Consider the following 7,839-nt stretch of genomic DNA (forward strand, 5'->3'; position numbering starts at 1 on the left):
GAGCAGAGCTGACAAGCCAAGGTGGTTATGCTGTGCTCTGCTGCTTATGTCCTTCAAGGCAAGATCTCAGACGCAATCTAAATCGCCATTTCGTGAATAAGTAAGCCGTACGAGTGTCACCACCCGCCAGGCGGCATGAGTGATCATACAGGAGTAAGTAGAAGCCTCCACTCATTATTAAAAAATATATGTGTATGTACGTATGTATTATCCCTGCTTCTATAATCATGGCTCTGCCATTCCATGGGAGGATCAAATAGTCACATGGGATTTTTCTATACTTAGAAAATTTTATGGCCGCTCAGACGTCTCAGTTACAAGGCAAAGTCGACTGTGTTCTTCACACAAAGACAAGGAGAGGTTTTCGGCCAAGCACCACTGCTTTATTACAGTTTGAAATGGAAAAGGATGCAAACCAAGATATTTGCAAATGAGAGGCGACATTTCATTCCCCGTTGCACGGATAAATCAATGAATCTGGGTTGCAGCCCAGGACCCAGCCAGGAAAGGCAGTTTCTTCTTGCAGCAGAGTTGCTAGAATTAGGGGGTGAGGGGGAGGGAAAAAATGCACTTCGTTACTCAAGATACCTTGTTTCCATCAGTTGGAATGATATATTGGTCTCCTATTACTGTTGTAACAAATCACCACACACTGAGCATCTTAAAACAACATCATTTATGATTTTACAACTGTTTCTCACCAATCCATGTGCAGAGTGGCCCGACAGGTCTCTGCTCCATGCTTCCCAGAGCTACCACCAAGGAGCCGCCAATGGCGTTCTGTCCCAAAGCTCAAGAAAGAATCTACTCCCCAGCTCAGCCAGGTCCCTGGCAGAGTCAAGTCCCTCGTGGTGGCAGGAATTAGGTCCACATTCTAACGGTGGCTCTCGGAGAGAGCTGGCGGGGAGCCCTCAGCTCTCTGGTCCTTGGATGTGGACCGGCCCATCTCAGAGCCAGCAATGACGCATCAAATCCTCTTCACGCTTGGGCTGGGAGATATCTCTTCTCTTCACCTCTCTTGCCTGTCTCCTGTGATAACTCCTCTGACTATAAACCGAGAAAGTTCTCTGCCTTTAAGGGTTCACGTGGTGAGACTGGAGCCAGCTGGATAATCCAAGAAATCTCCCTATTTTAAGATCTCTAATTCTTTCATTTGCAAATTCCCTTTGCCATGTGACATAACATATTTGCAGTATAAAGGAATTAGGGCATCGCTACCTTCAGGGGGCCATTCTGCCTACCGCACACTTCTTGTCTTGTTAAAGCAAGAAACCCCGAGGGCATCTACCAAAAGATTTTGTAATAAAACAATAATATAATATCTATAATGTAAAAGATGCTTCCTTGCAAATGGAACCCCGAGGCACTGTAGCTCTGACCTACAGGCAGTTCAACGAAGCCTTGGAAATATACCTGGAACTTGGGGTTCAGGGGCTTATGCAAGTACCTTCCCTATTGGAGACTTTTTCCAAAATTCCTTGCCAAATTACATAGCTAATAAGTGGCAGAGCCAACACTTGTATCCGGATATCTCACTTTTTACTACATCAGACCATCTTACTCTTCTCTATGACATTGATTATGTTTTTCCTTTTCTTTTAAATAAAATGATGAAGAATGAAGTAATAGGAATATTAACTTTCTAAGGGCTCTTTGTATAAAAGTGTAGCATTTATATTAATAGGATAGATAAAATTATGCTCTATGACATATCCTGTAGGAGACGAATAACGAAGGCAGTAAGATCATTTGCCTAGAACTTATCAGTTGGTGATTCTAGTCTTCAAAGACATGTTGGGGTTCCGTAACGAAACATTTCATACAGAACACTAAACCGTTAGGTAAGCAACAACGAAGTGAGATAATCACAAAAAATAAAATGCATAAAGACATCCAGGATAGCACAGACTTGTTCACATATATACATCCAAACCGACCTCGAATGTATTAATTTCACACTCTGTAACGTACCAGTGCTAGACCATTTACTCTTCTCTACAATCAACTTGTCTCTGCAGTATGGGAAAGTTCTGTTTGCTGGCTTAGAGGAGTCTAATTTCCTTTAATGCATATTCAGAACTGTGCTGCCAAAGAAGCCATAATTATTTTCCTTTTATGTAGCATAACTCTTAAAAAATGAGAGAATATAAGAATAGATGATGTCTGTTTTTCTTTTTAAATCTGGAATATATTCTTTCCCTAAGGTGAGCAGAAATGAAATAAATAGCATGGTAAATTATAATCACCAGTGAGCAAATAATAGTTTGCAATTTTTCCCTTTTCCATGTAGCTACAATAATCTGCACATTTTTGCCAGGCAGTAACTTACAGCTCTGAACTCTAGAATTTTCTACTCTCTGCTATACAATATTAATGTGAAAATAGGGGGAAATAATTTCACAATCTACTGAGACATTATTGCTTGTTTCAGTGGTTCTTTTGGGAACATCTATGCCACATTCACATTTTGGGAGACCTAGACTAATAAGACAGATGTTTATTTAACTCTCAAAATCCAGATAAAATGGCACATACTCCATAGAACCTTTGAAAGTCCACCATCTTCCTATTCCTATGTTGCTTCAGATATAAAATAACTCTTCCTCTAAATGCCATAAATTTATGTAAACTGTTCTTATGCCATATTAGATAAAATAGATGGAGAGAGAATAAAGAAAAAAGAGGAAGAGAAAGACTGAGAAGGAGAGGGGAAGGGAGGAGAAGAAAGAGGTGGGGGAGAGTGGAGGAGAGAAGATGCCCTTTCCCATTAGGTTTCGAATCTGTATCCTGAGACTCTATTTTGCAACTTGACTACTTAACTTAGCACAAAGCCTAACACACAGCAGGAGGAAAAGAGGCACAATAAGGACACAGATAAATATTTGAGTGCTTTTGCTTATCTGTTAGAGAAGCGAAATATCTTGACTATAGCAATTTATAAGGAAACATCTAGAGTGAATGAACATCAATGATCACCACTCACCCATAGACTCACGGATGACTTGAGCGGATAAGGAATCATTTATTCTAAATTACAGATGAAGACATGGAAACAACAGTCAGTGTCTCTCTGACGTTCCCAAATTCACCCAAGTAGGGGCAGTGCTAGGATCAAAATTTAGGTCTTTGGGCATTAATTAGTTTATCAATAATACCGCCATGCTTTTTAACTAAGAGTTTGCTTTCAAATAGAAAGCCATTGTGGACAGAAAGTGAGCTAAATCTTTTGAGTAATTTTAATTTACTTATGCTGTTTTTCTGATTTTTTTATTAAGATTAATATTTATACAAACCCTGGAGACAAAAAAGACTGTGCGATAGCTCCAGGAAATTATATCCTGAAACATCTCAGGTATGGCCTCATCTGTTAGTGCATATGTTTTTAAGACCTGATGTAGAGTTTCATCAATGCTACGATGCTCTAAAGTCTGAGAACATGAGAAACAAGAGCCTCAGAAGTGTTTTACACAGTAATATGTTGGTTGTCAACTTTTTCAAATCACAAACACCTTTTAAAACTTTGGAGGATAAATATGGACATTATGTAAGTCATAAAAATCTAGGTGATTTTTATTCTCCCCGCTTACTGCAAAGAATCTTTATGGACCCTAGGGTACTGAAAATCACAGCATAATAATGTGTCCCTGTTGCTCAGTTAAGAATAAATTCTGCCATTGATTAATTCAATCTTTACAAGATATTTTTAAATCAGTTTTTGCTGTTCAAATAACACACTTAGAAAAAAGTTTCTTCCAAAAATTTCTTTGTCGCTGTTTTAAAAAGTGATTCTGCTAAAATAATCACAAAAAAATGGGACATTTTTTGATACATACATTAATTAACAATATGGATCATTATTTCTTAAAGTGAATGTTTGGGGAACTATTACATTGAACGAACACATTTCCCTAGCGTCTTGATTATTTGATAAGAGTAGTTAAATCAAGACTTTATGGAAGATTAATTGAGAACTCAAAAATCTCAAAGGTAGGATTTTTAGATATATTTCTGCAGTTTAAAAGTTATTTAGTACTTTATGATTGAAAATATTTTCACTATTTCACTATTTACATTCAACAAATGTTTAATGAAGTCTTCATATGTACCCGTCACTGTTTGAAGTGTTAGAAATACTACATTAAAACTTAAAGACGCAGTCCCTCAGAAAACTTATATTCTACGTGGTGGAATGAGACAATAAACGAGCAAAAAAATAAACATAAAAACTAATTAAATGACAGAAAGAAAATACTAGGGTGAAATTATATATAGTATCTAAGAGAAAAAGTGTTTTGAGCTACCTCAGGTAAGATGATGAAGGTAGACTTCTCTCTCAGAAGGTGACAGCTGGGACAGGAAATGAAGAATACGAAGTATCTTGTAATAAATTGAGAAAAAAAAGTATCTTAATAGACACACACACACACACACACACACACACACACACACACACCATCATTACCACTGCCACAATCACATATACTATCAAAGAAGTTTGGAAAATGTAGAGAGGAACACATTCTTTGGCATATTCAAGAACCTAAGAAATTTTGTTGCAGGACAAAAGTTTGATCATTTTTGCTAATGTTTTCAATTTCTTTAACCATTAACTTTCCCAATGTTTTCAATCATTATTACTTGTTAACATCCATGAAAACAGAAAAAAAGTCATATGGACAAATCAACATCATCATCATCATCATCATCTTCATTATCATCATCATCATCATCTTCATTCTACTTACGGTGCATTTCAAATAGAGGTGGATTTCAACAAAAGTGTGTATAAAGTTCACCTCTGTGGAATCATTCAATTGTCATTACTCCACCAAGCTATGTAGGTGTTCTCCCCAAAATTTTTAACAGATACGTCCCCACCAGCTAAGTCCTAGTTCATTCATTTCTCTCCGCTTTCTTAATGTACTGTAACAGTTCCCTAAAAGGAATTCTTAATTCCTGTATTTTTTTCCTCAGTTGTATCATCTACCAGTTCCCAGACCTAACTCATTAAAAATGCTAATCTGACTATATCCCTTCCTTTCTATAAAACATCTCTTCACTCACAATAAATGCCATCTCCTAACATTTTACATAAGAGCCTGTATGAACTTGGACATATTCTCACTCATCAGCATGTCATACTCCAGGGACTCTGGACACATCTCACTCTTACGTAAATGCCTCTGCTGACATTCTCCATTCTCCCACCTGGTAGGAAAGCATCATACTACCAATTTCTCACTCACATCTACCTGATGTAGCTAATCCCTGTTCATCCATCATCATCATCATCATCATTAGCATCAAAAATATGTTATCTTTGTTATGTGACAGGTTCTAGAGAGGCAATGCAGTGAAAAAAAATAAAAAGCAGATTAAAAAGCAGGCTCTGGATTCAGGTTCTCTTTTGTTCAAATCACATATTTACCTTAGATAAGTGCCCATTATCTCTCTCTCTTTTTCTTCCACAGTATGTATTCTTAAATATAATGTCAGACAATCTCTTCTTGGCAAATATAGATGGATAATGTCATTGTGCTTTTTTTGTTTTTTTTTAAGACAATCTTTTAGAGCAGCTTTAGGTTCACAGCAAAATTGAGAGTAATGTCACAGAGATTATCCATATGCTTGTTTGTCATCTGTATATCAACCTTTGGTACCTCTATTTCTTGATTTGTAACATGGGACTAATCGCACTTCCTATTTTTAGATGTGTTGAATGAATTATATAAATTAACCATGTAACAAGCTTAGAAGAGTGTTTAAATAGCTACTTTTTTTTTTTGCAAATTCCCTTATATGCTTTATTCCCTTTGATCCTCAATACGGACATGTGAATTATCAACTTTTGCAGATGAGGAAACAAAGGGTTAGTACTTAGTACTAGAGATTATAGGGATAATTGGTAGAGCTGGGTTCTAAACCCAGATCTGTCTAATATCAAAATCAAATATCTGTCTAATATCAAAATACCTGTTTCTTTATCCTCTCTACTATCCTTCCAGCTAGTGTGCAGTTTTGGAATACTGCTTCCAGAAACATTTTCTAATGTCTGTCTCCTTGATTTTTGAAACCTTTGTCCAAAACCCTATTATTGGATATTAGAAACTAAACTACAATTATCTGATTATGTAACTGTCTCTTTGAATGATATTTTGAAGACTTCATATTAAGGGAAACATGTTTTCTTTCTTTGCACTGCAAGTAAATAACAGAGTAACTTTCGTGGAGCAAGCAGTAAATCTATTTTTTAAGTTGCTACAGAAGTGATGGGCTGGATAAAGCTATCAGAAATTGACCTTCAGGACAAGTGATGAGCCTACGTGTGGATGAATCTATGTGTGTGTGTGTTCGTATGTGTGCGTATGATTTGAATTTTTAACAGAGATATCTTTCCGTATCGAAATAGTATTTTTTCAAGTTGATTATGAAATGTTAGTTATTGTATAAAACATTATTTATTGTTTTTACTCATTTGTATTTAGCTTCATCACAACTATAAAGAAATTGCCCCTCACAGTCCCTAGAGATGCAGGTTGGATAACTATTTTCCATTATATCAGATGATAATTTCCTAAACAAATTCACATATATATATATTTTTTAAAGAAGACTAATTAGGCTTCTTTTTTTACCTACTTCGGCTAATCTAATAATAATATTTTTATAACCTTAACCAAACTGTGAATGTTAATGAGCTTAAGAGGGGAAAATGGAAAAGGAAACCTTTATTCAATAATGGAACATTTAATGATTTTGTAAATAAGAAACATATTTCTTAGCATAGTTCTTCTAATTATCTCCATCCCTCCTATGAACTGAGACAATCCAGTTACAGGTATTCATTTGGCTGCCCTGCACTTCTGACTGTGGACACTATTATTATCACAGGCTCCATTTCTTTATGATGCCTCGTTTCATGTGCACAACCCTCCCCCTACCCTGACGTACTCATTGCTCATTATGAAACTTAACTTCCTGAATTTCACTTAGAGTAAAAACTAAAGTGCAATAATTTGGTAATGTTAATTTGCTTCCATTATTTCCAACCTTCATAATGTAGAAATGAAGGCATCACTTTTCATGTTGGTCAGTTACAGATAAATTTTTGCTTCTTAGTTAATACAATCATTCAAAAATACCAATACCATAGAACAATGGAAGTCCACAGAAATATCATATTAATCCACTTACTAAAGAAGTAAAATATCTTTTCTAATCAATATTTCATATAAGATGAGGAGCATTTGGCATAGATAACACTTTAAGTGGGCTGTCATCAAGAGTCTCAGATAAATCTGACATTCCTAATTAGCGTAAATAAGTTATGGCTCAAGTTCTGATTTCTTTCAAATCTTTCTTCTCATGCTAGTAACATTATGATATTAATCAGAGCTATAAAATTGAATAACTAGTGCCTAATCTAATACAAAATATACTTTTGAGGTTAACATATACAGTGTATTACTTATATTATAGTGAATAATACAAAGATGCATGAACAAGTCAATTTTACTGACACATACTTGATGTTCTTTTCTCGAGTAAATCGATATTGCAGTTATAACTTCAGGAAGATTGCCACCAAAATATGCACTAAAATATTTTAAATGATTATATAGCCAAAAACCAGAAATAAGAAAATGTCTTCCAAGAGCAGAGAGTGGCATGCTGTACAGCAGCGGTCCCCAACCCCCAGGACCGGTACTGATCCATGGCCTGTTAGGAACGAGGTCACACAGCAGGAGGTGAGCGGCGGGCCAGCAAGCATCTGTATCTGCAGCTACTCCCCAGCGCTAGCATCACCGCCTCAGTTCCACCTCAGATCATCAGGCATTA

Source organism: Pteropus medius, unplaced genomic scaffold, assembly GCF_902729225.1.
Source record: "Pteropus medius unplaced genomic scaffold, Ma_sr-lr_union100, whole genome shotgun sequence".
Lineage (NCBI taxonomy): Eukaryota > Metazoa > Chordata > Mammalia > Chiroptera > Pteropodidae > Pteropus > Pteropus medius.